Below are 8,537 nucleotides of genomic sequence, written 5' to 3'. Positions count from 1 at the left end.
AGGGAGCGGAGGGCAGCCGGGCTGTGGAGCTAGACGGAGTCGCTGGTTACCTGCGGTCCCGGACAGGGAGTCTCTCAGAACCCAAGTCAGTCCTCAGCCTCAACAACACAAGATGGCCGACACGTCGCCACGCACGTCACGTGACAGGGCGCTCTCGGTCACGCCCCCTGACCCGCCCCCGGCCCGCCTCACTCCCGCCCCTTTCCAGCCTCCCACGACAGCCTTCCTTTCCGAAGCTGCCCGCCCCACTGCCCGAACACGCCCCTGCGCGAGACCCGGATGAAACGCTGACAGAGGGCGGGGCAGCACAGTGCGCAGGCGCTTGCTGGGCCACTTCCTGTCCTTGAGTTGAGTCCAGAGTTGGATCCTGGCCAGGGACCCTGTGAGTCACTATCCAATGCACCCAATCCATGGCCAGTTTGCAATTCAAAAGTCTCCGAATAACTGAGGGACTGATCTTTCAAGCTAGAACTTTTCCGCAGCTTTTCGTCCAGCACTTTCCTGCCAGTTTATCATAGGCGATGGGGCAGTGACAAAAGCTGAGACTCAAAGCAATTTTATCTTTGAGGGAACTGGGAGTTCATTCTGAAGTGTTGGAAGACGACAGCTGGGAAGGACTTTAGAGCTCAGACTCCCGCCCAGTATCACTGGGCCTACAACCCTTTGCTTCAGTGCTCCGTTTTGGGGTGAAACACGGGACACCCAGCAATATTTGGAACATAAACTAAGAGGGTTTTTTTTTCCCAAAAATTCAAGTTTAACTGGCATCCCTGGTTGTGTGTGTGTTGTTGTTGTTGTTGTTGTTGGCAGAGCTGAGGACTGCACCCAGGGCCTTATGTATGCTACCACTGAGCTGTATCCCCAAGCCTGGGCATCCCATGTTTTGATTCGTTAAATCTGGTAACTTTACCCTTCCCATGTCATAATTCTTTCCTGTGCCATCTGTCTCTCCCCTTCTACAAGATCTTTCCCAACAACTTAAAAAAAAAAAAAATCCTCAAATTTATCTCCCATCTTAAAATTTCCCTTCCAGCTACCTCTTTGTGCCTCTGATCCCTTTCATAGACAAACAAGCACGAAAGAGTTGTTTATATGCACTTCCAGTGCAATTTCTGTCCTTATCTATTATACATCTATAGCTTGCCATAAGAACACCACAATTTACAGATACATTACTGGAGATTTTCGGTTCTCATCTTGACTTAGTGCTCCTGTCTTCAAAGTGATTGACTACTTCCTTCTTTCTGAAATACTTTCTTCCCTTGACCCTTATATCCTTGCTGCTCAAAATGGCCCAACAGGATCATCATCATCACCTGGAAGAATGTTAGAAATGCAGAATTTCAAATGGACTCCTTACAGTCCCATTCTGCTAAATTCTACCCTCTAACATCCATGCTGCCATCCTTTCCTGTTCTTCCCCCAAGAACGTAAGGCTCCAGATGTGCTGTTGTTTGAGGATCCACCAACATGCCATTCTGTTTGAGCCTTTGCACAAGGTGTTCCCTCTTGGTAACAATGCCATTCCCAACACGTGTCCTGCTTTTCTCCAACCTATATAATTCCTGCTCATCTTTAAAAGCCTAAACCATCCAGGCAAAATGGCACACACCTGTAATTCTAGCAACTCAGTAGGCTGAGGCAGGAGGATCACAAGTTTGAGGTCAGCCTCAGCAACTTAAGGCCCTAAGCAATTTAACAAGACCCTGTCTCAAAATTTAAAAAAGAAAAAATGGGGGGCGTGCTGGATGTGGCTCAGTGATTATGTGCCTTTGAGTACCAAATAAATAAATAAAAGCCTAAACCATATGTTATTATCTCTGAAGATTTTCTTTCTGATACTAGGGATTAAATCAAGGACTTCGAACATGCGAGGCAAACTCTAAGAGACAGCCCCACTCCTTTTTATTTTATTTTGAGACAGAGTCTTGCAAAGTTGCTGAAGCTGTTAAAAATGCAGAATTTCAAATGGACCCCTTACAGTCCCATTCTGCTAAGTTTGATCCTCCTGCCTCAGTCTCCTTAGTAGCTGAGATTACAGTTGTGTCACACCTAGCCTTTAATATTACAGGTCGTTGGCTTGCTAATACATGGTTTTGGTTTTGGTTTTTGGTTTTTAAGATTTATTTAATCCTTTGTGGGGTTTTTTGTTTGTTTCTTTTTTCAGGGTTTTTTTGTTTGTTTGTTTATTTGTTTTTGGAAGATGGGGCGGCAGGAATTGAATCCAGGAGTACTTAACCACTGAGCCACATTCCCACCCCTTTTTATTTTTTATTTAGAGACATGTTCTTACTATATTAGTTAAGGCCTCACTAAATTTTTGAGGCTGGCCTTGAACTTGCAATCCTCTTACCTCAGCCTCCTGAATTGCTGGGATTACAGGCCTGTGCCACCATGCCCAGCTTGAACTATCATTTTTTTTTTTAATTTTTTTTAAGAGAGAGAGAATTTTTTAATATTTATTTTTTAGTTTTCGGCAGACACAATATCTTTCTTTGTATGTGGTGCTGAGGATCGAACCCGGGCCGCACGCATGCCAGGCGAGCGCGCTACCGCTTGAGCCACATCCCCAGCCCTTGAACTATCATTTTTAATAAAAATAATAAATAGCATTTTTTTGTGCTGACCACCTCACTAAGTGCTTTACTTGCATTTTCTCTTGTAAATCCTGGTGACAGTGCTATGGAACTCTGAGAAGGCCAAACAGGCATTAGGAGAAGTCCTAACCATCCCCAAATGCCGGCCAGCACTTCCAAGCCCAACCTGGTTAATTGCAGAACCCATGTCCTTAACTATTTTGGCATAACACCTTTCTGATGCTTTGCCACCTATGCGTTGCCTGTGGGTTTTTTTTGTTTTGTTTTGTTTTTTTAATATTTATTTTTTAGTTTTCGGCGGACACAACATCTTTGTTTGTATGTGGTGCTGAGGATCGAACCCGGGCCGCACGCATGCCAGGCGAGCGTGCTACCACTTGAGCCACATCTCCAGCCCTGTTTTTTTTTTTTTTAATCAAGGTAAAAACATAGTAAAATTTATCATTTTTATTGTATATTTCTGCAACTTTTGACAAATGTCCACAGGTGTGTGCAGCCATACAAATCAAGGTACAGAATGGTCTTGTCATCCACAAAATTTCCCCCAATGACCGTTGGAAATGAGCTCTTACTCCACACTCAGCCCCTGCAACCACTGATCAGTTTTATGACCTTAGGGTTTCCTCTTTTAATGTCATATATGTTGAGACTGACTTCTTTCACTTAGCACATGCATGATCAACCAGTGTTGCATATGTCAGTACTTCCTCCTTCTTGCTGCTGAATAGTATTTCCCTGGGTGTATGCACCACAATTTGTTTATCCATTCCTTATCTGTGGGACATTAGGGTTGTTTCCAGTTCAGGAAGATTATTAATAAAACTTTAATAAATACTTACAAGCAGGCATTTGTATGGACATAGGTTTCTGCTTCACCTGGAAACATCTAGGAATGGGATTGGTGGTGATGCTTCTTTAACTTTCTCAGAAACTGCCAAATTCATTGTCAAGAGTGCCATGGCCATATTTTTAGCCTTAAACTATACAGCAGGAACCAATTCTAGGGAATGATGATGACCTTGATGGTGATCAAAGCTGACAAAGCCCCATGGTTTTAGCCACTATTCACACTGCATTCTTCAACTTTGAATTCTCAACAAATGATTGTCCTGGTGCAGAGTAAATGTCCAACAAATCCCTGGACACTAAAGCTCTGGTTCCTCTGCTCCTTAGGAAGGATGTACTCTGCTTCTTGTTTTCCTCACAGTCTCTCCAGTACTTCACTAAGTAGTGGTTTTGAATCTACAACCGTAGGCTGATGCATGCTGGTTGCAGCATGCTGTCATCAGGGATGATAAGAAAGTTTCTACTTTACTTCGCCATCAATAGGAACAGAAGCTGTGAGGAATGGATCATTTGGTAATGGGAGTCAAGGCAAGGAGTCTGATCTGAAATAGTTTGATTTGTAATGAAGTCAGGCCCATCACTTGGGACAGATTGCTTTTTCTGAAGATGGCTGTGATATCTTCCACTTGACATACTCTTCTAGACCATTTACTACACTTTCAAGAGGTAGAGTCAAGTTCCCTTCCCCTTTGCCCTTCTAGCCAGTGGAAGGTGGTAGAAGTAGTTTGACTGGCCAGGGGTGATGGTGCACACCTGTAATCTCAGTGACTCAGGAGGCTGAGGCAGAAGGATTGAAAATTCAAGGGCAGCCTCAGCAACGTAGCAAGACTCTGTCTCAAAAAATTAAAAAAGGGCAAGGGACGTAGCTCTGTGGTAAAAAACACCCCTAGGTTCAATTTCCAGTACAAAAAAAAAAAAAAAAAAAGCAAGAAGAGGAAGTAAAACAACAACTCCCTGTGCTTGGTCATGAGAGGTGGTCTAGCTTCCACCCCCTGCTTGCCAAAACATTCCCTTTGGAAGCAAAGCTGACACNAAAGGAGAGAGGGAGGAAGGGAGAAAGAGAGGGAGGGAGGAAAGGAGAGAGGGAGGAAGGGAGAAAGAGAGGGAGGGAGGAAAGGAGAGAGGGAGGAAGGGAGAAAGAGAGGGAGGGAGGAAAGGAGAGAGGGAGGAAGGGAGAAAGAGAGGGAGGGAGGAAAGGAGAGAGGGAGGAAGGGAGAAAGAGAGGGAGGGAGGAAAGAAGGAAGGAGTCATGAGGGGCCCTGTACCAGTATAGCAGGTGTCCATGTAGACAGGGGGTAATTGACACAACACACACACACACACACACACACACACACACACACATGGAAGGGCACCATGTGACCATGAAGACAAGATGAGAGTGAGAGAGATGCTTCTCCAAGCCAAGGAACACCGAAGGTTGCTAGCAACCACCAGAAGCTAAGTGAGGGGTGCACAGCCTCAGAAGGAACCAAACCTGCCCACACATGGCTCTTGGACTTGAGACCTCCAGAACTAGAAGACCATCAGTTTCTGTTTTAGGCCACCCACTTCATTGAGTCATCTCAAAGGGTGAGAAGCCATTGACGTGAGGAGATTGCGGGGTAAGAGCTAAAGATCTGAGTGAGGGTCATCCATGGAGAGGAGATGTCTGAAATCCAGGGAAGCATTCATAACCAGCAGCCCCAGAAAAGAAAAGTAAGGAGCCCAGATAGGCTCTTGGGAGGAAAAGGTGTTGCTGCTGCCCAGAGAGAAGTACCAGGTGGGCCAGGCTAGACGCAGGGGCAAGTCTCAGAGCAGAAGGGGAAAAGGACCAGTTGGTAATGTCACATCGGCAGAAGCATCAAGGAGAATGGGGCTGGCCAATGGCCACAGATGTGGAGGCTGAATGTCCCCTGCACAGTGAGAACAAAGAGTTGGGGTGATGAGGAAGAGGGTGTAGAAGTTTGAAAGAAGATAGAGGGGAAGGGTGGAACTTGAGTGCGGAGGGCAGTCGCCGTTGGATTGGGACCCGCTATGGTTTGGAAGTTTGTCCCCCCAAGTTTCCTGTGATAATATTAGGAGACAGCGGTGCCTTGAAAAGGCAGGGCCTGTTGGAAATTCATGAGCTCAGGGGGTACTGCCCTCAGGACAGAAGTAGGGTCGTTCTTCCTGGGATTCCCAGTTCTCCTGAGACTGAGAGGCCCTCCCCACTCGGGTCTTCCAGCCCTGTCTAGGGGCTCTTCCTTTCACAGGCTTCCGCCATCCCATCAGCATGTGTGACACAGGCAGGGGCCCCAGCCAGGACCAGTGCTAGGCTGCACCTTCAGCCGCTAGAATTGTGAGCTAAATAAACGTCTTTTCTTTATAAAGTACTCAGGCATTGCTCACTGTAGTGGAAAACGGACTAGCACAGAAGCCTGAGAGGGCTGGGTACCTCCTGGAGAGCAAAGGGAGAGCACAGGGAAAAGAATGGCTGAAGAAAACTCTCCAGAGAACTGAGCGGCCATCAACAGGACTCAGAAATGGTACTAAGGAAATAAATTCACTTTTGTGTTTGAAAAACAGGCTTTATCATAAAGTACTTGCATATTTTTTCTTTTTCTTTCTTTCTTTTCTTTTTTTTTTTTCATACCACGGATTGAACCCAAGAGTGCTTAACCACTGAGCCACATCCCCAGCCCCTTTTTATTTTGTGAGACAGAGTCTTGCTAAGTTGTTTAGGGCCTCACTAAATTGCTGAGGCTGGCTTTGAAACTAGTCATCCTCCTACATCAGCCTCCCAAGCCTCTGGGAATAAAGGCATGTGCCACTGTGCCTGGCTCTCTCTCTCTCTCTCTCTCTATATATATATATATATATTTTTTTTTTTTCTCATTTCCAAACTCTAGAGGTAAAAGACAATTAAGTCATTTTTAAAATCTTGAAATATAGTAAATGTGTCCTTTCACCCAATACCCCATGATGTGTCTCAAAATGTTAACCATTTTCTTCTGCGTCTTTTGCCTATTCAGGGTTTCATTTTTCTGTTGCTCCTGAGGGTTCTTCCCACATGTTGTTTAACATTCTTCTCATTTTCTGTGTGGTCATAGATTCCCCTCTCTTTTTTTATTAGCTGTTAGTTAATAAAAGAGTAGTGGCCATGGTGGTAGTTGTTATCATAGCAAAGCAATATATGTTTATGGTTTTAATAGAGTTCAAAGCCAATCATGTTGGTGCATGTCTGGAATCTTAGCAACTTGGGAGCCTGAGACAGAAGGAACACAAGTTCGAGGCCAGTCTTCGGCAATTTAGTGATACCATCTTTCAAAATAAGAAGTAAAAAGGCTGGGGATGTGGCTCAGTGGTAGAGCACCCTTGGATTCAATCCCCAGTACCACATGCAAAAAAAATTTTTAGAGTTCAAAAACATATACAAGAAAATTTAACTCCCTCAGACCTATAGGACTCTGGGGTTGTCTTCCCCTCAGTTTTGTATCTCATTTTTCCCGAAATATTGTATGCATAAATACAATATGTATGATGCTGGGAATACAATAGTGATCCTAAAGTCCACCTGATTTCTGACGTCATGAAGCTTGTAGTCTTCTCAGGCAGAGACACGGCTTCATGTCTCCTCTCTAACACAAACACAATGAACCCAGCTCAGCATTACTAGGCATACTGCTGGGCTCCAGGGCTTTCCCAAGGAACACTATGCCTGGAGTCCTCCATGTTTTTGTTTATTTGATAGTGGAGATTGAACCCAGGGGCTCTTAACCACCCAGCCACCTCCTCAGCAATCCCCTTCTTTTTTTTCAGACAGGGCCTTAGGCTTCGCTAAATTGCTGAGGCTGGCCTCAAACTGCCTCAGCCTCCTGAACTGCTTGGATTACAGGTGTGAGCCACTACGCCCAGTTCACATTTTGTTTTAATGGCTACCCAGCTCTGCATATTTATGTGTCTGTACCATGGTGGATTTAACCAATCCCATGCTGATAGTCATTCTGATCACTACCACATTTTAGCTGTGACTAACAACACTGTCATGAGTACTGCCCCTTAAATTTATCTTTTTTTCATTTTTATATTTACCTATAGGATAAATTCCAAAGTCAAAACAGTGAACATCTGCTGTTTTTCACGACTGGTCTGCACTTGAAATGCTTTCCCATGTTTGGGGAAATGCGAATCTTGGTGAGAGGCAGGACCTGCCTCCTTTCACAGAAAACACAAAATGGAGATGGTACACCTTCCCGCCCCACCCCCACCCCCCCACACAGGGGCATGTGACTGAACTCGCCTGACGCTGAATCTGGAACAAACGACCTGAAGAAGCAGGACACCGCAGAGCTCTGGCCAGCCAGGGCAGCAGCACCACCCCTGGCTGGTTCCCAAGACGTGCTTTCTGGCCACCAGTCAGCTGGCCTCCTGCCTGCTTGCTTAGGTCGGCCCCCCAGCCCTGCTAGCGATTCTGGGAGCTCCTCAGTGTGTCTTCAGTCAATCTCTCTTCTGCTTACGTCAGTCTGCCTTCGATTATGTGACTTTTGTTTAAGGGCCCTGATGGATTCTGTGGTGGTCAGCTCCAAGATGGCTCCCAGTGATTCTTGCCAAGAACGCTGACCTATGCAACCCGCAAGTGTGATTAAGGACACTGTGGCCTACACGTTCCTCTCTCTTGCTTCCCAGAATGCTGAAGTATAACACCAGAGAAGCCCGCGGAGGCCAGTGGAGAGTGGACAGTGGAAGCTTTATTAAAGGACAGTAGAAAAGACTTCTCCCTGGAGGGAGAAGGGGACCCGAAAGGCAGAATCCGTGGAAGGGGGAGGTCTTCCCTTTTTCACAGCTAAGGTCACCTTTTAGTCCTCCCACACTCCTGTCCTTTGTTTCCCTCGTCCTGCAGTGATGGAATGCAGGTGGGAAGGCCCAAAAGGTGGGGGCTGGGTGGGCAGGAAGGGCCTGGGATGGCTTTTGATTAGCACTTCCCTCTCTGTTTGCTGGGAGCTGTTTCATTAACAGTTCCTTAGGATGGGTTCCTGCCTTGGGGACAGTAACATTTCAATTCCCCAAGTGCTTCTCTGCTTTCCTGGACTCCATTCTCTATAATGGCCTCCATTTTATTTATCTTCCTGGATA

The 8,537-nt window shown here is 45.8% G+C and overlaps 1 protein-coding gene across 7 annotated transcripts in view; it reads right to left on the bottom strand.

Moving 5' to 3' along the window:
• Gigyf2 (GRB10 interacting GYF protein 2) overlaps nt 1-162 on the bottom strand; it is a 131,411-nt gene extending 131,249 nt beyond the window's left edge. For 3 of the 7 annotated variants that reach the window (XM_015481564.2, XM_015481566.2, XM_015481567.2), the window contains exon 1: nt 51-162. The gene's annotated coding sequence lies outside the window, so the exon portion shown is untranslated. The remainder of the gene's footprint in view (nt 1-50) is intronic. The other 4 variants (XM_015481568.2, XM_015481569.2, XM_015481565.2 and 1 more) reach the window with 3 other exon arrangements.
• Nucleotides 163-8,537: the final 8,375 nt, after the last annotated feature.

Source organism: Marmota marmota, unplaced genomic scaffold (genome assembly GCF_001458135.2).
Source record: "Marmota marmota marmota unplaced genomic scaffold, marMar, whole genome shotgun sequence".
NCBI classification, from domain to species: Eukaryota; Metazoa; Chordata; class Mammalia; order Rodentia; family Sciuridae; genus Marmota; species Marmota marmota.
Note: the sequence above shows the minus strand (reverse complement) of the source record. Positions and strands in the feature narration are given on the sequence as shown.